Source organism: Falco punctatus (assembly GCF_963210335.1).
Source record: "Falco punctatus genome assembly, chromosome: 4".
Classification (NCBI taxonomy): Eukaryota; Metazoa; Chordata; class Aves; order Falconiformes; family Falconidae; genus Falco; species Falco punctatus.
The window spans coordinates 35,161,312-35,186,165 of record NC_137583.1 but is presented as its reverse complement, the minus strand read 5'-3'; the positions used below and the strand labels follow the sequence as shown (position 1 = coordinate 35,186,165).

The 24,854-nt window shown below is 42.6% G+C and overlaps 1 long non-coding RNA gene across 1 annotated transcript in view; it reads left to right on the top strand.

Moving 5' to 3' along the window:
- The first annotated feature begins 878 nt into the window (after positions 1–878).
- LOC308063580 overlaps positions 879–24,854 on the top strand; it is a 52,800-nt gene continuing 28,824 nt past the window's right edge. Inside the window, exon 1 of the long non-coding RNA XR_013927993.1 lies at positions 879–24,017. This is a non-coding gene — a long non-coding RNA (uncharacterized lncRNA). The remainder of the gene's footprint in view (positions 24,018–24,854) is intronic.

Below are 24,854 nucleotides of genomic sequence, written 5' to 3'. Positions count from 1 at the left end.
ATTGATTTTTTTTTTCATTTGATTTGATAGAATTTTTTTCTTATATTTAAGTGACTTTATAAGGGAATGTAATTTTTAAAAATACATTTTTACTAATCCTTTATTTCCTGTCTCCCTGCCGCCAATATGATCAGTGAAATGCTTTCAGGTGTAAAAAGTAGAAAATTCAGCGTCCAGTGAAACAAAAGGAAAGCATCCTGTGGATTTCAGCTTTGGGCTCCGGCACTGCAGAAGGCTCTGCATTTTTAGACAGAAGTTACAATGTGGTTGTCTGCGTGTTCTTCCGATCTGCCATTACCTGCTGTTACCACTCCAGAAAATGTTAAGCCATTTTAATTTGCATGAAAAGATGCACAGAAGGTTTTGGTATTCCCCTCTGGAGTGTGCTGGACATGGATATGGGAGAGCCAGAATTCTTGAGCAGACCTTTGGTCCTGAGCTCGCATTGCTGAATTGTGGACTTGGAGCCTCTTGTAATTAAATTTCCCACCATTCCGCCATTATTCCCGTGTTGTACTGTATTCTCTTTCTGCACATTTCTAATCTAAAGCTGAACTGAGATGCTGGAGTGGTGGTACCCAGTACCACGCCAGCCAAGCCTGAGCTGCCCAGGGTGGTGTGTAGGACCTGAGGTGTGATGTCCCTGTGCCCAGGCTGCTTTCCCCGGAAGGCACTGCAGAGCTGATGGCAGAGGGAGGACTCCTTGCCTGAAGGTGAGCCTAGTCGCACCAGAACTAGGTATGGCACTAAGGCACCACTGTTTTCAGGTGCTCTAATGCAGAGTAAGGGTCCTTACAGATAGCCAGGGCTTTCACATGCTTGGATGTGCCAGGCCATGAGCTCATTTAGAATTCAAGATAACACTAAAACCTGGGGGGGGGGGGAGGGGGAGGGAAAAAAAAAAGAAAAAGTCTGTAGGGTTGTGTTGCCAGGAGGTGACCAGATAGCATTGCTGTAGGGCTGTTATTGTTCCCTAAGGCTGTGGCATACCCAGACCCTCAGCTTTACTGTGGCTCCTTGTCAAAATTAATGCAGCGGTTCTGGGGATAACCAGCCCCTCCTTGTTGCTAGGAGATGCTTGAATCACATTACTGCCAATGTGCTGACAGCACCCAAATACTTTAACATTTCTTCCATTTCTAAAATGTTCCAATGTGGAGCAAAGACAGGCTGGGCTGTGAAATCACTTCTAGGTCAAGGGAAAGAGAAGTATCGCTGCCGAAATTGGCAGGTTTTTTAAAGAATGAGCAAAGTCAGTGGCTCCTTCAGCATTTAAAAGTGTGTTTTATTTAAAGCTACCAAGTGATGTATTGCATTTCTTTCATGTAGACCTCCCAAAGACTTTCTTCTCTTTGGGACATGGAGCTGGTCTTCATACTGGAAAGACCTTATCAAGCCAGTAGGAGCTGTTACAGTAAGCTGCTGCTCAATGGGACCATGTTCCTGTGTGGTCAGTCAGCTCGTGAGCAGGCAGCTGGCCTCCCCCTGCACATCACAAACTTCCTAGAGGATAAAATGCAGCTTGTGATGTTCGTGGTTTTGGTCAGTGGATCAGAACGGAGTCAAATGTCTTGATGTGTTGAACAGCTCATCACGTCTCTGAGCCTCAGCTGCTTCGGTTCACCCTCAGTGCTCAGAAGAAAGATGTAAAGCCAAATAAAGAGATGTAATAAATAGGACCTGACTAATTTATTCACACAATAAAACAGCAATAGTCTAAAGTTAACTGAGCAAAAACAGACTCACGCTAAAGTGCTAAATTAATACCTCCCTGCTGCACAGAATCCGTTGCTCGAGTGCATTTTGCAGAAGTTTAAAAAGGTGGCATTAAGTGTGAATGTGATTTAAAGATTATTAGAAAGGGCACTCCTTGTGAGTAATTCTGTTCTCCATTATTTTTAGCATTACATTCAGAATATTTTAAAATAAATTGTATCAGCAACTCTTGAACTGCACTGCAAAGCCACAGCTGTCTATAAAGACATTCAAGACTGACAGTCCTGATGCCTTTTTCAGCAGCTAACCAACAGGTGGAAATTTTTTCTCCATTGGGTATTTATTACCTCCTTCCTTCTGCTGTATTGTTTCTAGCTTTCAGCCCTGCCGTGCAGCAACTCTCCATGACAGTGCTGCAGTATATCCCGCTACAGCATCTGCAGGTCTGAAATCTTCTTGTGCTCCCCACCTCCCTGGCATGGCTGTGCTGTGTGGCACAGCGAGATGGAGAGCTGCCTGACATGGTACTGCATCCCGCTGCAAACACAGGACAGGGCACCTTCCAACAAACTCAACAAGCTGTCCAGAGCACACTGGCCAAAAATGTTTTTGTGCATAAAACCAGTACAGGATTCAGTTTGCATTCAGATGGTAGGACTTAGTCTTTCATGACTTAACTGCTGGGCTCTGTCCCCCACATTTGCTTTGAGTAGTGCCACACTCTGCAAGCAGCCCCGTGGTGTCACAGAGTCATTTGGGACAGGTTGTGACCTTCTTGAGTTCATTGAAGGAAGAGCTGCACTACACTTTATGTGATAGTGCCTATATGCCACTCTTATGGTCTCACTAGCTTGTCTTCTTACCTTCGTAGGATGGCTAGACACCTTTTATCAGTGGTGCTCATCACCCTGATGTGGTTTTCTATGTACAAAATTTACAGCTACAAATCCCAGAACACCTACTCAAAGGGCAGGCAATAATGGCTGTACCTCTTGACGGCCTGAACAATGAAGGAACCTCAAATAGTAGATAAAAGTAAGGAGGATAACTGAGAAGTGAATTTTTAATGGGAATGTTCAATAAGCAATACAGCAGAGAAGGAAATGGCAAAACCTACCCCCTTCCCTGATTGTGAAGTAATTCTGAGCTAACCATAGCTCCCATCGTGTGCCTGCAGATCTCAGCTGTGTGGCCTCTACAAGCTGAGAAATGGCTCTTTGTAGCCTTGTAATACTTTTATTGCTTACAACATTTGTTTTAGCCACAACAGCTAAGCATCCTTCTAAAAGTAAAATACTGACATATCTGAAGGAAACCCACAGTCCATAACATCATTTAGCAGAAAGAGATTTTTATGTTGTTTTCTAGCTTCCATCTCTCTAATGCATTTTATTGATGGATGATGTTGCAAAAAGATCCTGCCCAGTTCATGATGCTATATAATCCACAACCAGAAGTTGGAGTGGGATTGCATTCACCTTCAGTAGCAGTCTGGCTCCCCTGGGCTGTTATTTCCCAGCCCCCCTGCTCAATTAGTCTGACTCCTGTCTGCATGAAAGCAGTCAGAGAAAGTAGGAAAACTGATGTCTTCCTCTTTGTGGTGGATCCTATTACAGTATGTGGGTGTTAAACATGGTCCTGAAGTGTGAACCTTGGATTTCAATATAATAATTCTTGTCTAGACTCTTTCTCTAAGCTTCGTGGAAATTGCTAATGTCATTTTACTTATAAATTATAAATGTTTCTACAACGTTCCAGGTAATTTAATACTCCCTAGAAATTAAGCCATTAATCCAATCTCCATCAGACATTTTCATGCTTTTTCCTGTAATAATGCACAAGAAAAGCTCTCCTAAAAGCCTACAAAAAACTACGTTGTCCTTTTTAAAATCTTTCCTTGATTTTTGCCCCTAGTGTGCTGCCAATAAAATATTCAGCAACAGCTAGGCAGCTACTCTTCTGTAGCCACTGCTTATTGCATTAGTCACAATTATCTCTCTTTATATCCACCTGCTGTTATTCCAGCTCTTGTGGCCTTTTCCAGTTGTGCAAATATATATATGCATGCTCTTGAATTCATGAATAGGATGAATAATCACTTTAGAGTCTTTGGAACAACCTACCTCCCTCAAGATAAGGATGTGAACAAGTGTTCAATCACAGATTTAAATTGTAAACTCCTTGGAGCAGGAATTGGTTTCTGGTAGGTCTGTATAATGCGTTTTGCACTAAAGGACTATTACTAGACTTCTGTCCTACTCTGAATAAAACGCTAAGGTTTGTTATGGTTTAAAAGCTCTTTGTCATAAAGCCCAGTAAATACAAAGTTGGTAGTTTTGAAATCAGTAATTAATCACAACAAAATAACTACCAGCTAAGGTGAAGTGGTAAGGTCTGAAGAGGTCGTGATTTAAAGCCAGTTAGGGTGGCGTGGCTTACTGAAAATGACAAAGTGATCCCTCTGCACGTGGAGACAAACGCCCTTCCTGGGGCAGAGCCAGCACTCTGGAAGGGAACCAGCAGCCGGTGCCTTCTGGCACACAGAGGCGTGCTTGGAGGGCAGGACCTGCCCTGCCAGTGAGGTCATGGGCTACAAGGCCTCTGAGATCCCTGCATGAGACCGTCTGATGAGGGTCCTCACCAGTGGGTAGCAATCGTAGCTCCTTCCAGCGTGCTGCAGGCATTGGGAGGGGAGAGGGCATACTGCTGCTGCTTGTCCTGAAGCTGCAGGGACTTTGAAGACCATTATGGCTAAGAGGCTTTTGGTTTTGGATCCATTTGTTTCTTTAGCTTTCCACAGCGTTTCACAGGTGGTTTTTCTCTGTTTCATTCTTCCCTCTAGCCTAGGCAGTGGTGTTTGCCCCTGCCTGCTCCAGGGCTGGGCAGCACGCAGCTCTGGCAATGGTTTGCTGGGGCATGTGTGTGAAGGTGGCTCCTGGTATGGAGATATGGATCTCCCTCAAAGACATGAGCAGGGGTGGGTAACACACTTGCAGGCAGTTAGTCATTTTTTCCTGATGTATGATTTTGCACCCTGTACACATAATCCTGCGCGGGGCAACAGCAATGCTACATCCTCAGCCTCACCATTTTCCCTGGTGTCTGTGACTACTAAATGTACCTTATCAATCAGTAACTGGTTATCAGGTTTTAAGAAGGACCACGCTTCTGTGTGGAAGCCTGGTCTTGTCAAATCTTTCTGGGGTTAAATCTAAAATTGCACAGTGCGTGGGAAGACTCTCATTGATTTTAGTGGACCTTGGATTCTTAACTGTGTAGTTACAAGGCAGTAAATGCCTGGAGAAAACAGGTTTTAAAATACCAAGGTGTTGGAAGTATTGAGCTGTGAATGGAAGATGTGTCTTCAAGTGAACTTCTGCTGAGTGGAGGGAAAGATGGTCAGTAGTGGAATGCACATCACACCAGGTGTGTTTGAATCACCCCTCACACCCAAAGGCTAACAGTTGAGTGCACTCACAGTAGTGGAAATCTGGACACTTTCTTCTCAATAATGATTTACAGTATGGAAAACATGAAGTATAGGAAAGTTTTGGATTGCAACCCACAGGGTGGAAGTGAATGATCGCAATAGTTGAGCCATCGTTCACCATGCTGTCATCATCTATTGAAAAGTCAGAGACTGTAAGTAGCAGCTGTCCGGGGAGACAAATCAGTTGAAAAAAATATGTCTTACAGGTTTCCAGATACTGACCCCAGGAATATAATCAATTATAAAATCAATGTAATACATAGAACTTGGGATCACATTCTGAGCACACCAGGTTTTGAAGGATTCTGGCTGTGCCAGAAAATGTGAATGCTACAGGAGTTGTCTCCCTGTCTTTATAAAAGATTATTTTATAAACTGAAACAATCCTGATTCACACATGCCAGCAATTGGCCTCTTCTGCAGCACACTGACTGCAGGTTTTCAGCATTCCCCTTGTATCCTGCTTATATCCCAAGCTGTGAAATAGGTAAGGAAGGTACAGAAAGTAGGACAGGGATACTGCGTCAGATGGAAGTAGTTTAGAGACTGAATGCAGGATCCATTTGTGTTTAATGGGGAAATCCAAGTTGAAGTAAAGTCAAAGCAAAATTCCCATTAACATTAGAAGGACCACATATTCTCCCTACCTTCTTTTTTGGAGTTGTCTTTTTTTTTTTTCATACCAAGACTTCTAAATAAACTATTTGCTTCCCAGCATAGTCTTTCTTACGCTTTAGAGTATGTAGTAACTGTATGCAGCATATGTGCCTCTTCCCAGAGGTACGTATTAGGTGTTTCCTGATCCGCTGCCCCTTACCAGGATATGACACCAGCTGTAAGAAAGACCAAGCAAGCAGCCCATGGATAGAAACAAAGCTGGGGACAGGGGTGGGACCTGAACAAAGGCATTGAGTACTGACCATGGGACTGACCTTCCTGAATTGTTCTGGATCTTTCTGTGCTTTATTTATTTTCAAACATGCCAGACAGGGACAGGATTATAAGTGTAATTAAAAGTCCTTAGGATTTGTGTCCCTAACTATCTTGAACACTTTTAGGAAAGGTAAGTCTCTGTAAGAAAGTAGCTAATGGGCATTTGATGTCTATTTTCAGGTATCCACCTAAGAACATTTTAATGTGTTTTGATGTTCAGGAATACAATGTAACTGCACTACTAGAAATAAATATTCTTGAATATTCCTTTTAAGAACCCCCCAAATAATATCTAATATCTATGAGGTCTCTCTGAAATCTTATATATTGAGTCCATAAATGTCATAAAAGATGTCCTTGCTATAACGTAGATGAATTCTGTTTCTGGGAAGATGGATCACAGCACTGAATCAAAAGGATTGTGTGCGGCATCTGTTGAATCGTGCTGCCCATTTCCCCCCAGTACAGAAAGTAGCTAGAGGCGGGGATTTTCCATTTTAATTAGGGATAATCTTTGAAGCTGGACAGTTCAGCAAAAATAGTAAGGTTCAGAGTTTGGCTGTTAGTAGGCCAGTGAAGTTAAATAATGGTTTAGTAAGAGCTGGAAGCAAGAAAGACTAAATGTAAAATACAACATGCAGTAAGAAATATGGATTGGGACTCTTCAGCTCTGGGTGGGTTCGGTTCAGATCCTGGCTGTATCTGCACCTGTTACTGTTTGCTGCGGAGGCGAGGGCTGCGTGTGACAACTCCATGCTTTCAACAGTGTTGGAATATCATTAATGCTTATGAGATGCTCCCATTATGTAACACAGTGATAAAAGTCTTTCTGTTGGTGTTGGCATTTTGCTCACCAAAGCCACAGATGTAGGACTGTAGTCTTTTTCTCAAGGTACTAGAGGTTTTTTTCAGTTTGAGACTTGGACTAGGTGCTCTGCAATAGTCACTTTTGTGGAGCGCAGAAATCCGGGGGGATTTTTGATGTTGCACAGCTGAAATGGTGGTGCTTGCATCCAGGTGAACGTGAGGACTGCTTCTGCAGTCAGAGCTTGAAATCTGCCCCTAGCACTGGGGAGAAGAGAGAGGATAAGTAGGGCTACAAATCCACAGTAGCCCATCAGGCCTGGGGGAAGGCAATCCTTCTCCTGCGTGCTGCCTTCCATTATTCAGTGCAGGGGCCTGAGGTTGAATTGTTGGTGAAATATTCAGCACAGAGCATCAGGTATGCAGGCTTGGATGAATGTATAAGCAGGAGGGAGATTTCTGGTGTTGTGTGCCCATTCACAGAAGCCAACTCTGTATAAACTAGGGAGCATGACTTTGTGGAACTTTACAGCTTTTTTGCCTTTTTCATTTGTTTATAAAATTTCATTTCTATTACAGGCAGGGACCTATTACTGCAGCAACCGTTCTTAGCCAATATATCACTGCGAATGCTGTGACTTGCTCAGTCCTTTAAGGACATGCCATGCACTGTAAAGACAACATTAATTAAAAAAAAGAGCATATGAGAGGCATAAAGTTCAACCATACTCTGCTTTCTTGTTTATAACAAGATTTGTTTTCTTTTTTTTTTTTTTTTTTGGCATGTCTTTTATTAAAACTTCCATCATTTTATTCTGTGTTTTTTTCAATTACATACTGCTTAACCTCATGCACTATTATAACCCATCTCCAAGAGAAATAACATGAGGTCCAAAATAACACGTTATATCCCTGTAATATAGAGAAAGGTTCATTGATTCAGCGATATGTTTCTGAGACAGTTAAAAGTTCTGTAGTTTTTGAAGTTGATAGAATGCCAAACGTATTGAAGTCCAGGAGCAGTTTAATTTTAAACGTGAATAATATAATAAAAGTTCTTTCTGGACACAGGTCCTCATCTTCTGAACAGTTGTTCATTTGTAACAATATTCTCATGAAAAGACACAAATGCTGGCAATGGGGTCAGATATAAATGGTAGGTATGGTGTCGGAGTGCCTTTATGTATAGGGTACACAAGCAGAAATAGCTGTAACTCAGGAGCAGGAAGCGGGCAGAAGCAGCCCTGGCACTTCGCACCTGGCTGCCCAGTTATTTCTTTATCACTTCCACCTGCCCTTCTTTACAACTGCTAATCGCACGATTGGATGGTGAAACCTCATGGTGATTAGCATCTGCTCTTCACTGATTTTTCTAATATGAGTAGTTTCTTCTGTGAAGAATCTAGAAACAACCATTTCTTTTTGGTTCTCCACACCTACCTTAGTAGCATACCGCCATCTCGCCGTGGGTCGCACTTCCACCTTACCTCAAACCAGCGACAGTTGTGAGAGTTGTTCCTTTATCGCACGGGCAGCACAGCTCAGCATGGGCATCTGGGGTGCAGGGCAGCCATTCCTTAGTCAGCTCCTTACATTTTATTTAAACCGTGAGATGAATGGTAAATTTAGATGAAATTAAGATACTCTGTGTGTGTGTGTGTATGTCTTATTTGGAAGTACAGGTAAGAATTTCTGAGGTAAAGAAAATATTTTCAAAACCTCATACTGCTGACAGTTGTTATGGGTTGGGGAGTTCAGTGGTTCCAGAAACACAATATTAAAGGTAAAGTGAATACCACAAGCTTCCTGATGGGCCTTTGACTGTTTAAACAGTTCAGCCCTTGGAATTCAAAACAAGGAGTTAAAGGAAGCCTCAGTCTGATTTGATTAAGGCTGCTGTAGATTTGGAGCAATGCCATAAAAGCCAGAAGATTTCTCATGATGTGACTTCACTGTAAAATCTGAATATTAGATTCAAGTTTTTCAAATGAAGTAGCATTATATACTACAAATGTTTCAAATAATGAGTAAGAAAGGAAAAAAAAAAAACATTAAGGCAGTGGTATAAAATATGAGCACCAATAGGAATGGAGGGAAGAAATCCTCTTGATGTACAGTCTTGGGCACTGGCATTCAACCTGAGGCAATCCTCAATAATATTAAATGGTCAAGAGAAAATTAGATCTACTTTGCAAAGACTGAACTACCCACATGCACCCTGACTTTTCTGTAAACAGCCCTGCTATTGATCCTATGAGATGGTAACGTGAAAGGACAGGTAATAGCCATTATTCAAAGGACATTCCTACTGAGCATAAACAAGTTTTTGACCTCCAGGCAATGGAAGGAAACTGGAAACGTGGTGGTTATAGCTGAAGAAGTTTGGAGTTGTCATGTCAATATATTTGTGGCTGATTTTTACTTTCCCATGAAGTATTATGAGAACTCCTTCTTGTTGATGTGAGGCTTTTGGAAGCAGATAATGGCTGTGGGTTTCTCTCCTACCTGGCAACTCATCTGGGACATACTGCCACAACTAGGCTGATAAAGCTAAGTGACGATCAGTACACATTTAACTAATTTAGGGCGATGTGAAACCCTTCACGTTCCAGGCAAGTTTTATGCTAGGGTGCTGTTTGTTCCAGAAGATAAGAGAAAAACTCTGCTCGTGCTCTTTAGCAGTTTCCAGAAATTTAAGATGACTTTCATTTAACTTGAGATCCATATGTTCATCAGATCATGATCAATGATTAAATAGTTTTGAATCGTGACTGGTATTTTGAACATATGACATTCGTCATAAAATTATTTTGGACACTGTTATTCCAGGCACTCAGAGCAGTTTTGATTCAAGGTGAACTACATCAGTCACCAAAATTAGGTATTTATTGCTAGGGGAAGAAATTCCTTCTCCCTCCCCTAGAAGTCAGCAATGTATGCTAGCATGTATTTTTACAATATTGGTTTTATAAGAACAGTTTCTCACTTTTACTCATTTGAGAATTGAATTAGGTTTTGCTGCTGCTTCACTGACTTCACAGAACATTTCCCTGCAATCATTTAACACACTATTAAATTCTAGAGTATGTTTTCTGTACATCTGATAATTTGATTTTGAGTGATGTTTGTGTCATTACTAAGCATTTTAGTCAGCAACAACAATGTTAGTAATATGTAGTGAGGCTTTTAACAATGAGCTCAAGAGGAGATGTGGAAACACCAGTGTGAGACTGGCCATGACCAGAACAAACTGCTCCCAAAGCCGTTATCTTCCAGCAGCTTCTGAGGGTCAGTTCAGTTGAACTTGCTGCTTTTGCATTTTCACTGACTGCTTTAGTTTTTTCTGTTCAGTCCAATCTGTGCAAAATTGGATTTTTTTAAACATCTATTTTTAAAGAGTTTGGAGCTTCCAATCTACAAACCAGGAGGTACTCTGAGGACTGTGCTTCTTTCTAAATGTCTTTATATTGCATGTTTTTATTCAGGCGGTATCAAATGCCAGAGAAGACCTAACAGATTATTAACCATAGCCGTCTGTTTATTCTCAAATTCTGGGCCTTGTTGCCCAGTGGAGCTCATTCCACTGAAAACACAGACTATTAAAGCTGTACCAGTTTGAAAGTATTGAGCATGAGAGAAAAAGTGGTGTGTCCAAGTACCAGATTTGACACAGAAGTTACATTGGCTTTAGCACTTTATCGTGTGGAAGATTTCTGCAAAAGGGAAGAAAAAAGGAAATCCAGTTTAATCAACAATGCAGATTTATCTTTGTGCCCACAAATGTCCTTGTTAAGGCAAAATGTGTTTTTGTCTGGGGCACCATGTTCTGTCAGCAGCCGAAGTAGTTTATGAGGTCTCCACCCCAACCCAGGGGCTCCTTGGTGGCCTCCTCTCCAGTCTCTCCCACCAGAGACAGTGCCTGTTCTCTGTGTTTGAGGGACTGTGCTTTAATGCAGATCTATGATGTGATCTAATTAAAAGCCAAAAAACCCCATCAAAGTTCCAGTGACTAGAAGCCAATGTGGCTTAAATTCACCTTTGCAGATTCTGGAAGCACACAGGCCCTGATCTGGCTCCCCATAAAAGCCAGCACAAGCCCATATACCAGTTGCTGATGACCCCAAGAGCAGCTGCCTATTCTGCCTGCAGTCAGCAGGTAGCAGATAGACGGTCTGTTCCAATTACTACCTCTTGCTCTGCTGACTTTACCATTTATGGAGACCTTCCCTGAAAAAGCTGGGGGTCTCTGTTTGCTGGGTTTGTATTGCCAATCTGAACCTTTCTGGATGTCATGACAATTCAACTTTCTTGTGATTCAGTGTAACAGCAATAACGAAGTGATGCCATATGCTAAAAGGCAGCAGGCTCTGCTCTGCAGTCGGGGCAGTGGCTGGGGCAGGTGTCGTTGGATGGAGCAGGAGCAGTGTGACAGGGGCCAGGGCTGAGGCTGCCCAGCCCTGGCATCGCTGTTAAATCCATGCTGCTAATGAAGAGACAGCAAGTGACTGTGCTCGAGTACCGGGCCCTGGTTATCACACAGCTCTGACTGGCTCACACGGGCACGTTTTGCTCCAGCCTGAAGGGATGTGGAGACAAAAGAGCTGGTACCTTTTCTGCCACTTGGTCTTCAGGCCCAGGCTCAGTCCCTGGCACTCTTCATTAGCAAGACAAACAGCTAACAAGAGACCGTATTGCTTTGCTTTGCTTTCTGTTGGTTTTTTTTTTTTTTTTTTTTTTTTTGTTTTGTTTTGTTTTTTTCTGGGGATGGGAAAGGTGATATGCTGTGATTAGCAGAAAACCTCTTTTCTGCTTAGTGGCTCTTGTATATTTTTGGTTTCTCCCTCTAAGTCTTGTCCTAGATCATTCTCCTGTGGCTTGTGAATGCTTTGCTTTGTGAACATTTAATCCAGTGTGGGTTTTAGCAGTAATTAGTAATGTGGATATTTATGGAGACATTCTAACCTGCATTGTTCATGAATATTTCACCATGGTGGAAATTTCACACCCAGTAAATCACTAATGAAAATGTCATTTCCCAGCTGCATTTACCTGACATGCTGTTAATCTTGCTGTACCCACTGGAGGCAGAATTACTGTCAGATTTTCAACACAGAAAGGAATTGATTTTTAATTAGTGACCTCAATAGTGTAGGTTAAAAATTATTTTTTAAATGGTGATTTAATGGCCATTTTCACATAACGCTATCAGCTTCATTGCCTGTAGTGATGTTTTGCAGACTGACATTCAAGCAGGTGCTTTGAAGGACAGCATACCAACTGTTGGGATTGAAGGGATTAAGGAGAATAGCGGTGGTATGTGAAGGTGGCTCTGAAGGCAACAAGTGTCAGAGAGACCCCATGAAACTCAATACCCTCTGTATTGACAAAGCTTACGAGGCAGAAGTTCCAGTCTCCTTGCATTTGGTCTCTTCCCAAAGTGGTCCTGAACTGGGCCATCTAACCCTCAGATGACATTTCATGAAGACAATTATTACAAGGTAGATTATCGTGTTTGGAAAGATCATGATTTTTTTTTGCCCAATTTACAAGTTGTATCCCTTTTTTTCGTAACGTAATATATATCATTGCCAGCATTCATGTGGTAAGACATCTCTCATTTAAGGGATAACAGAATGGCATGGCACAAAAAGAGTACAGCTTCCCTTAGGTCATCACTGCAGATTAACTAATTGACTAAATGAAGAAAGTTAATGAAACATTAGAGTAGCATAGTTACTGTTAAAAATGATAGTGAAAAAGGATATGAATCATGCCATATGAGGGAGCTGTACCATTCTCCTTTCTTGAAAGTCATACTCTAGCTGCATTTTATTATCCTGTATATTGCTGACTACAGATGCTCACAGTAAAAAAAAAAATAAAAATTGTTAGATACTGGTCAGTGTCTGTGAAGCCTTCAGCTCATTAGATTCTGGGAAGATCTGTATTTCCAGAAATCAAGCCCTGCTTTTGTACTTGTAGGTGTGCATACCGGTGTATAGACAGATGTTTCTCAGCGTAGATATTACAGCAAGCACCTCTGCAGTCAGGTGAGTGATTGCAATTAGGGAATGCTAATGCCATCCCCTTCTCTCAAAGGAAGCCCTAGGATTTTCACCTGGATTATTAGTACTCCACAGTTAAGGCTTGTATGCCTCCATGGTGATTCAGCCCCTGATAAGGTCATAGGCTTCTCATCTATCTGCTGCTGTGTCTTTTCCTGCAGGAAGGATGACCCAGATTGTCTGTGGGCTAAATGTTGAGGTTTCTTACTCACTCTCAATCATTAAACAGACAAGTTTGCCACAATCTACCTGACAGAGTAGATATCTGATATGTCTAAATAAGGCCTCTTTCTATAACTGCCACAAATATGAATTTAAGAGCTTGCACCACCCAAGAGCTGCCAAAGTCAACCTCAGTTCTTCTGTTCACATTGCTAGATTTTGGAGCAAAGCTTAATTCCTGAATTTAGAGCACTTGTGTTTGAAAACATTATCTTTCATGACTAACAACTCCGTCACGTTGGAGACCATGGAGCTGTGACATGACTAAACGCCCCTTTCCCAGACCACAGACTTTTTTTTATATTTTATAGAGGCTCATAACTGTGGTGTTATTCACTGCCTTGAGATAACTCCTCTCTCTGAGGTTCTTTGTCTGAACCAACACTCCAAAAGTAACTGTCTCTCACATAAGTTGTAGTTGCCTTCAGCAGACACACAGGGCATTCTCCTTTTCAAAAGGAGAAAGCAACTATCTTTCTGAGAAACAGATTAACCGTAAGAATAATTTTCGATTTCATAAACTGGAGCGGGGGAGGTGGTATTAGCTGTCACAGAGGAAAGGCACTGGATAAGAAAAGCAGCCTGCTCTGTACATCGAATCATGTCAGAGGGGGTTGTAGGGCTAACATAATAATATGATACATTGCGTCTGTGGGGGCTTGTCCATTTGCATTCTTTCTTAATGTGTATTTGCACCATGTTTAGGACGTAGTAGTGTTGATTTGGGGCTATGTGCTTTCCAAGTCTTAATGCTGCCATACTGAAAGTACGAACCAACCAGTTCCTTCCCTCTTCCCATGACTTTGAAGGGCAGTTCCACTGTACCTCTGCTTCTGGGTGACACTTTTCTTTAACTAGAATTAGTTACTCAGTGTTGGTGCAGTTTGCAAGCAGATTTGTTCCCCCGTGCTGATGTGAGAGCCCCAAGCAGCCTGCCAGTGAATTCAGCAGAGAAAACCATGCAGGGCAAGGCAAGTTTTCAGGAATGGATCCCCGTGCTCGTATTGTCAAACACTTTGACAAAATGGCAGATGAAATTCATTGTTCATAAATGCTCAGTGATGCACATGGGAGGAAAAACACACTCGGTGATGGTCTCTGAACTAGCTATTAACTCCAAGATCTCTTTCCTGGGTGGTTTTATAGAACTATCCATTATATTGTCAATTCAGCAGCAAAGCAAAACAAACCAAAACCCCAGCTGGAATGGGAGGAATTACTAGGGAAGGACCGGAGAATAAAGCAGAAAACACTGCTGTGCAGCTGTATAAATCTGTTCTGCACCCACATTTTAAGCACTTTATCCAGTTTTGATCCGTCCCCCCACCCCCACCCCCCTTCAAAAAGAGATGGTACTACTGGGTAAAGCACAAGCTTTCAGTGCTGAAAAAGAGGGTGTGTAAGAAGGGATAAATGGACTCATACTTTTTATAACAACAAAGAGAGAGCTGAGGTGGGGTATGATTGAGATGTATTTCAAGATGAGTGGCTTGGAAAAAAGGCGTGGGAACTTAGTGTGAGAACGAGCCATCTTCAGGTAAGATGGTCACATAGAAGATTTAGGACAACTAAACGGAGCTGGTTTTTTTTTACACAGCAGTTCAGCTGACCTGTGAAACCCTGTCATTTATTGGTGTGGATATTGAAAGTTAATACTGGGTCAGAGCAGGTGGGTACATTCACAGAGTAATTAGGTACGTTAACGCAAGACTGGTCTGGCAAAGGCCACTGAGCATGTGTGTATCACCTCTGGCTCTGGAAGACTACACTGCAGGTGAATCAGGAGATGTAGCAGGGAAGTATCTGACTGTATGGCTGTCTTACACTTGCACTTTGCCTTTGGTATATAGACACAGGATCCCAGATCTTTGAATGATCTTTGAATTATCCTGTGCAACTTTTTTTACGTTTTTGTCTCCGTAATTCCTAAATCCTCCCTAAACTCTTGTGCAGTGTGGGCATGGGTTCCCAGCAGGCATTCCTAGCAAGAAGAGGTCTCAGTAATGTCATTCATTCAGGTTTAAGGGGACTACATAGCCTGACATGTCAGATACTCTAGGAGCTCAGTACAGAGGCTTATTCTCCAAATATGTCTCATTTTTAATGATTATGAACACAGGGGACTTGGGATCTTAGTGTAATTTGAAGTTTCAGGAAGATATGAATGGTTCCAAGACAGCAATATTCAAAAAGATTGTTCCTTTGGATGCAAGCTGGTTTGCTGCTTCACCTTTCCGTGCTTTTAGCTCCCAGATGTCACTACTGGAGCATTAATTTTTCAAGTTGAAATGTAGTCCCTCATCTTTCATTAATAAATTTTCTCAGGAGAAGGGGTATTTAACTGTCAGGACAGAGAAGGAAATGGTTGTGGAAGCTGAAGATTCTGCATGTTCGCCACGCAGGACTCTGCAAGGGCAACTGAGGTCTCAGATCCCTGTAGAGGTGCAGTCAAATTCTAAAGATCTCCCCCTGAAGGCCTGATTCTTTTCAGAGAACAAAACAAAACCAGTGACCAGAGCACTTTGCTTGTGAAGGTTCTTCTGGGACACTCATCTGTTCTGGTTTTGCACTGAAATTTCGAGAAGGAAACAAAACAGACACATCAACCTATTTTGAACTGAAATTGTTGTCTGACTCTCAGCTTCCAACTTTTTAGTCCTAAAGCCACGGAGAAGAGCATTTATGAACCTGAAGACCTCTGTCCCCAAAGTTTAACTCACTTTGTAGCTGTATCTGAGCACCCTGTCTGATGAACTGAGAACTGTGCTTGGCCTGATGGACCCAGATCTTGCTGTCTTCCTGTTTGGGAAACATCTGCATTTGATCCAGATGGAACTGGGTCCAGGTGGTGGGACCAGGGGATGCAAGATGTCCCTGTAACACTGCATGTTGCTGTGGTTGATACTCTTCATGTGGGAGAACAGTCAGGTATAGAAAGAGAACTGATCTCAAAATACAGCTTTGCAAATCAAAAGCCTTGAGACATCTGTTTAAATCTTGATTATATCACAAGCTAATATAGATATCCTAGACAGAAATCAGATTTGCTCTCTGCTGAGTTGATGAATTTATTCTTAAAGGAATGTCACTCCTTCAAAAGGGCAGGACACTGTTTTTAAAAGTTATCTTGTATACTAAGAAATAATTAAAGAGTTTATTTCCTACAAAAAAACAGATCTGGAGAATAAACTTGTTAGCCAAAGTTAATAAGCAAGTAGATGTTCTTAGCTTGAAAACCAGCATAGGGAGGCTCCTGCACAAGGACTTTCTGGGACAGATGGGGAGTTGTTTTATTCTTAACTGAGAACTTTGGTGATCAAGTAGGAAGAAAAGGTAACAGTGGGCCCAGTGCACAAGGGGCTAGTAACAGCGCACAGATTATGATGAGTTTTTTCAGGATATTTTTCTTCACACCTCATTTCACATAGATCTCTAAACATTCAATGGACCAGTCAGAGTACTAAGAGAAAAGCAAAAGCTTCAGAAAAACAATCTGAGGTTTAAAACCTGCATATTTCTGTGTCTTTTAGGACTAGTTCAGATACATGCTGTGCCATGTAAACAATTCAGAGATCTTACAACATATTTTTTTGGCCTTGTGTGTCACATGGGTAAATATAACCTTTCATATCTAACGCATTTAATGTAATTCCTGCAGACCTTCAGTGCATAAAGGAAAAAATTATATAAATCACTTGATAAAGTCGTGAAAGACTGGCAGATAGTGAAAAATGATGGGAGGTTCTAAGAGGGAGAGGGCTGAGTGTGTGACAAATGTTTTTTTACTCTAAAAGGATGTCACCTTAGCTCATTTAGCCTTCTGATTGTTGTAGGTCATTATTTAAGGAAAGGAGGAAAAAATCCCACATGCATAAAGCTTTAGGGAGTTTTTCATAATTTGAGACTGATCTGGACATAAATGCCATATTCCAAAAAGACTGAGTGTATTTGAAGCCAAGATCTTAATCTGAATATGGGATTAGCCAAAAAATTAGGGTTGCAATTTAGGTTTCAGACTCTATAGTTCATTAAAATGAATCAAAGGAAGAAGAGCCAAGGGAGCCACGGGAACCACTAAGGACTTCTCAGTCAGGTCACTACTTCAGCACTTACTCAGAATTGTGTAGTAAAAGAGACCTTGATAGTTGAAAACTCTGGGTGATAAGAAAGAGAAATTGTGTCCCAGATCCTTTCTATGCTCTTTTCTGATTTATTGACGTCTTTGAGAAAGGCAACATAAGCTGAATCCTGAATCAGCAGGGTTTTTTTGCTATTTTTCTTCTTGAAAAGCAAAGTGAAAGGGAGAGCAGAGGGAAGCCAAGCAGGATGCAGTCTTTCCCTTCCCATCTGAAGTCCAGGGAGCTTACTGTGAGACTGGAGGTCAGGGAAATCCTTTAAGACATTGAGTGCAAGAGAGGCAGGTGGTTATGCTAAACTGATTTATAGGTGACTAAGCAAGATTCTTATACAGCTCAATCTCTCTACATATTGTGATACCGCCTACCTTATGAGCATCAGCAGGGATGTTTTGGCTGAATCAGTCTGTGGAAGCAAAAAACCTGCAGCTGGTTGTGCTGGAAAGGGCTGGGAGCACTTGCACAATCTGTTGTGGTATTGCAGGGCTGAGGGCAATAGCAAGATCTGCAGAAGCACCATGTCCTGCAGCCATAGACAAATGGGTATTTTATTACAGATGTTAACAAAGCTGTTACTGGCATGTACAAAGGGATTGGCACACTTCAGAATTTATCCTTTCTAGGCTGCTACATTCCAGCATTAGGTAGCCAGAATGTGATTTTTTTTTTCTTCTGTTTTGTCTGGTTTCACTCCCTTAAATCAGCCTGCAATATCCAGATCTTGCAGTTGGTACCTAGCCCATCTGATGGCTTTATGAGACATCAGAACAACTAACTGCTTGAACTCTGCCATGCCTTTTGCAGCAGTTTATCACAGATAACTGGCTCTTCTGCCTCTCGGTTCCAGGTGCAGCTGCCAACATCTTTGTACTTCTGCAGGCAAACATGAAGGGACTGTGGGTTTTGTAATGCAGGAGTGGAGGAAACCATAGTCTCGAAATCCTTCTTCCCTTATTGTCCTAAAACTGAGAACCTGCAAAAGGTGCTCAATTGAGTAAGAAAAGGGAGAATTTTTCCAGACTGGGAGAAGATAAAGATCTGGGTTCAAAAAGGAATTGAAGCCTATAAAGATATAGAGAACTTTCTGATAGCTTCCCAAAGGCACACATGAAAAGTCAGCACACAGCTCCCATGGGAATTACACACTCAGCCTAAGAACTTAGGAAAATCCTTGGAGATGCTTGTTAATTAATTGCATGTGTAGGCACCTAAATTACATATGGCCTTTGCAGGCTGACAGACTGGTCTGGAAGCAGACCTGGGAGAAGGGGATTCTGTGAACATGGAAGGCAGACCAGGGCAAACTGTCTAGAAGGGGTGGCTGGAGTGATGCTCCAGTTCACAGCCTGGCCAAGCTCTTTTGTAAAGTGTTTTGATGCTGAAGGAGGCTGCTGTCAACCCCCAGTGACACTAAATGAAGTACTCTGCAAAATATTTGTCCTTCTTTTGTTCCTGGTCATGGGAAGAAGTGCAGTGAAGGCAGGAGAGGTTCCAGGTTTGGTGAGCTAGAGCAGGAGCTCTGGCTCTAATGGTAAATGAAGTCTGGTAAGGTTATTAGTGGGAAATGTGTGTACTGGAGATGAGCAAGCCCTGTGAAAATCTGTCTTTGGCTGGTTAGATAAATCCTATGAGCTTAGGTAAAGGTAGTGACTGGGACTTTGCAGAGCCAGTTCCATGCTGCTGTGCTAGAGAAGTCTGTCTGAGAGAAAAAAAAGCCCCGAGTGAGTCTGTCTGCTCTTCCTTTCCACCACTGCCCCATTTCTGGTTGTAACTGCACCAACTAATGGTGTGGAGCATTCCTTTGTACAAAACAGCCTGCCTTCAAGTTTATTTAGCTTTCCTGAGATAAGGCAGACAAGCTGCCCTGAAAAAGTCTGGATCATTGTAAATCTCTTCCCAGTAGCTATCTTATGTGTACAATTTAGTGTAGTTACACATCAGACAATAGGATGATGACTTGCTGTAGCTAAAACATGTATTGGAAAAAAAAAAGTTTTATCCAGATCAGTCAGATGCAGTCCTGAAAGCCGAAGCATTCATTGTTAAACAACGTACTTAGTGCATAATTCAGGAAAAGTCTAAATGCACATGTCCTTCCCCTATTCTTAGTTTGAAACAAAGACTTCCGAAGCCTGTGTCCTGGGGACAGCCTGCCCTGACCGCACTCAGCCTGGCTGCTCCTCACACCCTGACCAGCTTTCAGGCAACAGAGCAGGGGCACCAGTTCTCCCAGGCACCCCAGTTTCACTTCAGTTCTTGCTGCCAGCAAGGAGCCCGACATGAATACTATTCTTGTAATGGATCACTTCATCATTAGATCAATTGATCACTTGGTCATAAACCTGAGATTGCCAAAGCTGAGTAGGGTGTATGAAACAGGAGGACTAGAAAGGGAGAGGAATTGAAAACTGATCTAAAGTATTTGTTTAGATTTAAATTGTAATTATAACATTTTCTATTTTTCAACTTCATCTTCACTGCTTAGCTGCTCCACTTCTTTATTGTCTTGTGACTATATGACTACATTGCTCGAGGGCCTGTAGCTATTTGGTTTTATGTCACTTTCAAGATGTAATTCAGACTAATTTGTGAGAATCATGACCCTATCTCCTATATCATCTCCTAGCCTCTGAGTGTGATTTCTTTGCCAATTGTACCTTTTCCCCATCTTTGTGCATTCTCTGTTTACTTATGATATGCTTTTCAGAGTGATAATTCATCTAGACTTGGAGTACTCCTTAGGTTTTTTTCTCGTGCCTGTGACAAAAGCTCTTGGGGATTTCAGCACCCAGAATTCAAGAACTTCCAGGCCATCACACACCAACAGACCCTGAACATTTTGGTCCAGATGGTTTCTAGGTTCTTTAATATACCAAAGATTGTCCATATAGGCTTGGGTTTGTTTCCTTCCATTTAATTTAAACACAATCAACTTCTTGTTACTCAATGCCAATTTATAATTCACAGGTAAATCTTCTATCATGCCCTCATTACTTACAGAACCAAGCGTAGAATAGCAAAAGCTCATGTTGGTTCAGTGTCTCAGTATGTTGGACTTCATGTATCTCATGTTAATAAAGGTCTTGAGAAAGGCACAGAGAATCTGTCTCCTAGCTCCCATGAAAAGTAAGCATAGCTAAATCCCCTTTCTGCATTTAAAAGCTTTCCTGTTAGTGTTTTGCTAATATAATTTAATCATGCATAGAAAATTAAACAGATTCTGATCTTGGCTTTACCAGTGTTTCGTGTTACACCCTCTATCAGATACTTTTGCCTCTACTGACAGCCTGCATTCCCTGTCCCCGTGCTAAATGTTAATTCCCTCCATAATTATTTCGTTACGGAGCCTTCAAAATGTACAAATTGCTTTCTATCAACTTGTCAGGCGTAGTCACTCTCATGAATCCATTCAGCTGACCCCTACAAAACATAATTACTGCTTTAAATCCTGATTGTCAGTGATGGGTTTTAAAAACGCCTATTCCCCAGGCTTCTCCCTGCTCCTTCCCTAAAGCACAGGACAGCAAGTACTGTCCCTTAGGTCACTCTGTACGTGTCCTCATGGATACCTGTGGGAAACATCGCATCGCCCTTCCACACAGCAGTCTCCGTATCTACCAGCATTGTTCAGATCGGAGCTCTGGAGGCTGGGCACGTAGCATTCTCCGTTCGGATCACATTCCCCCATCTGCTTTTGATGTGTTGTTCTTGAGAGAAGGTTTGGTGACTAAACATTAGCAATGTAGTGACTGCGGCGGGTGTCCGTGAGTCAGTGTTAGCTTATTCCTTTGTAATGGAATCGATGTTGAATCAAAACATATTTGATGATAATAGAAATGGTAGCGTGGCTGTGTCATAGCTGTGGCTTGTAATTGAAGGTTAAGTTATGCTCCTTACTCATCCTTCCTCCCCACAGCACCCAGTTTTGGAAGGCAGACTTGAAGAGGGGGAGAACACTGAAGTGCAGAAGAGCTATATGTGAAATGCCCGTCACTGGGAGGGCCGGTGCATCCCAGGGCATGTGAGGAGGAGGAGGAGGCAAAGGAGGGCACAGGGTTGGTGGGACTTGTCAAATTGAGGACGGCTGTGTTGCTTTGCCTTGTTCCTCTCGACAAAGTAATTTTGTGGGAAAGTCTTTGTGTTTGTGCAAAAAGAATACTACGTAAAGAGGAAAAAATATAGTCTCTCCCTTCCCCATTTCACTTCTTTCTCTTCACTTGCCCTCAAATGAAGAAACCCCATAGTTCTCATGGGGGAAGAGAGGGAATGTAAGGGCCCAGGTTTACAAAGTGGGGGGAAGTTTATCAGCGGGCCTGGAGTTGAGGAAAGATCATTTACTTCTAATGCAAGAAATTCCAAGGAGTTCAGTAAAGTGATACGTGTTGGAAATATTTGTTCTATAGCTATGCAACTTGTGGAAGACCAGCTTGGATCTGGCAGTTGAAATCATTGGCACAATTCAGGCTGCCAAGAAAAAGTAGAAGCAGCAACTAAGCAGCGAGCTGCTGAGCAGTGGAGCTCATTTTCTGCGGCAGTGTGAGCTGCAAGAGGCGTACCGCTGCGATCCGTGCTGGAAACACTGCTTTTCCAAAGCACCCGGCGTCAGGCTGTGGGATCATTAATGACAGTGACTGCACAAGTTAATATTACTAATAATTATATTAATAATGTTACTGTTTGTATTACAGTAGTATTCAGAGATCATTTTCCTGGGTGGAGTATCAGCCATGAGGAGAGACGTCGCTGGCAGTGCGGGTGCTGTGTGGTAGCAGATGGCTGGGCTCTCCCAGTGCTCACCCCAGTATGAGAGCAGCATTGTGTCCGGCTGGTGCGGGTTGGCGGGGGGATGTGGCAGAGCTGTTCTTTTGAGTAGTTGGCCATGGCTATGCCACCTTTTATTTGTACCTTCCAAATAAGTGGAAGGTGAAACATGTTCCCTGTCAGTCCACTTCTTTCCTGAAAAGACTTTACTGAAATCTGAAACTCGGCCGATGTGAATTACTCACTTGTTTGCTACATTTGGCAATTCTCTCAAGCAGTGAATTTTAAATAAATTGGAAAGAAGGCCTTTCTGGGTTGGGTTAGTAGGTTTTATCTGAAAGCACTGATCTAAGCAGCAGGTGAGATGTGTGCCTCACCCTCTGACCGTCTTGGTGTGGGGTCTGCCTCTGAGCCCCAAAGGCAGCCATACCTCAGTGACAGAGTCCAGCCCGTGCTTTCTGGTGACCTCAAGAATGAACTCAATGTCTGCTGGAGTATGAAGCTGATTTGTTTTGGTGCCATTCAGTCATTGCGTGAGAGTGACAGCAGCCATCCTAAGTGATAAGAGTCTGTGCCGAAGGCTGCGAGGGTGAGACTCTCTAGCTGGGAGCGATAGCAGACTTGTGTGGCTTCAGACAGGAGTAATCGGGGGTCACTTGAGCCGGGGGTGTCCTGCTTCATGTGCAGCTGCGTCACCTCCCTTGCCAGCCCTGCCGTGGGCAGCAGCACTGGTATTGCAGCTGGAGGGGTTTCCCAGTGCTGCACTTTGTCACGAGTCATCTCTGAAACCCAAGCCGGGATAAAATTTGTGGGTGGGTTTTGGCCATAGTAATCACTGTGAGGTGAAGGGTGGTAACCTACTGTAGTGGGTGACAGTGCACCCCGTGTCCGTGTTGCTGGAGGATGGTGCCAGTAGCATTGTTCTGGTGAGGGCTTAAGCTCATAGGGAAGTTGAACAAGACAGCCTAGCTTTGCCCAGGGAAAGCCTTACATGAACTTAGCACTTTATTTTATGATAATGATGATGAATTCTGATATGAACAGACTGTGCCTTGCATTTTACATCTTTCACTCAACTTTGCTGTAAAAGCTGCTATAAAAATGAATTAAAAGACTTGCTTCACTTGGGTTAGCTCAGTGTAACTCCTCCTCTGGGTCATTTACTAATTCCAGGTGACTTGCGAATCCAAATGCAAGTAAAGTGTAGGCATCTAAGGAAATATCAGGGACCTTTAGAGTGGTCAGGACTCTGACCCAATGAAACCCAGCATGTGGAGTTGCTCTGAGCAGTGGCCTGCCTCAGCATGTAACTGTTAACCCATCCATTTGCAAAGCCAGCCTTTGCAGTGGGTAGTGTCGGAGCCTCTCTGTGCACTAGCTAACAGCTATGTCTGCTCCCAAACTACTGTTTCTTCCTAGATCTGACATTCCAGCATCACACTGTTTAACTAGTAACTACACAAATGTCATAGACCCCTTTAAAGCACAGTCCTCAGCTCTGAATCACTCCCAAAGCCAGTCCCCCAGCCACTACCTGCAATGGCTGCTAGAGACATTATACTTTTGGCCTTTGACCCTTTATCAGATTTAATTGGAGTTTTAGCTCATTGTTTATATTACTGAGCACTCAGCATTATGGTAACCCAGCACAGCCCTCCTGCTAATGACCCATCAGCTGCTGGGTGTTACTAGGAGTCAGCCCTGACTGCCCAAGCTTCCACATCCCTGACAGCCACATCTGCTTAGAGTAGTGCCTGTGAGGCTGTCCAGGATCCTCCTCCGTGCTCTGCTGCTGTTCCAGTCTCACTCTGCCTTTTATGTTACTGTTCACGTGGTGTTTACCCCCTACTCCGCCATGGTGCACAGGTGATTCTCTGTTCTGCCTCTTGGGTAAGTATGTTTTCTGCCATCCTATCTAAATTGTTGCCTGTCTGGAAGCCACAGAGTTTTCATCTCAGCTTGTGCCCTCTTCCACATGCACACCTTCAGGAGGAGAGCAGGGCCTTCAGCCCTGCACACAGGACAACAGCTGTAGCATCTAGTGCTTTCTTTGGGGGCAAAGCAGCTGTCACAGGTATTACCTGGTTTTATCAAGCGATGACCAGTTTTTTTCTATGTGTACTCCCAAGTCTGATGTATAGAATTCTTTAGAAGTTTAGCTGTGGGCTAACCATTTGATCCTTGCCAAAAACAGAACAGAAAAACAGGTTGTTGTCACTCTTCTCTCTTGATCTTAGTAATTCTGACTGAGGTTAATTTGTCAGCAATACAATTAGGGGAAATGCAATATACCTGATCTCTATGAATGGTGCAAGAGAACACACACAGGGTTCTGATTTAAATTAATCTTGATCCCACTAATAGGAATCAGAGGACCAAAATAAATTACATAGATGGAGTTAATCAAGACAAAAAAAATTCCAAAAAGTAACCTTGTGTTAATGGAGCTGATTTTGCTTCTGTCAAGTACAGACATGAAGGATAACACACTTTGTTGGGAAAGACACTGGGCACTGCTGCCTCCTGCTCTGACTGCCCAGGGCTGCTGAGATAGGGAGTTATTTCTGACAACCCAATATATGACTTTAAAAAACCCTATTTTTTTTCCTGTTTTACCTGACTCTTTGTGAAAACACTCAAAAGCCTGAGACTACCAACACATTTGCTGTGCCTGATTGATAGCCCTGCTTCCCTTCCTTTGGGGAGTCTCCCCAGCTTGCAGGTGTA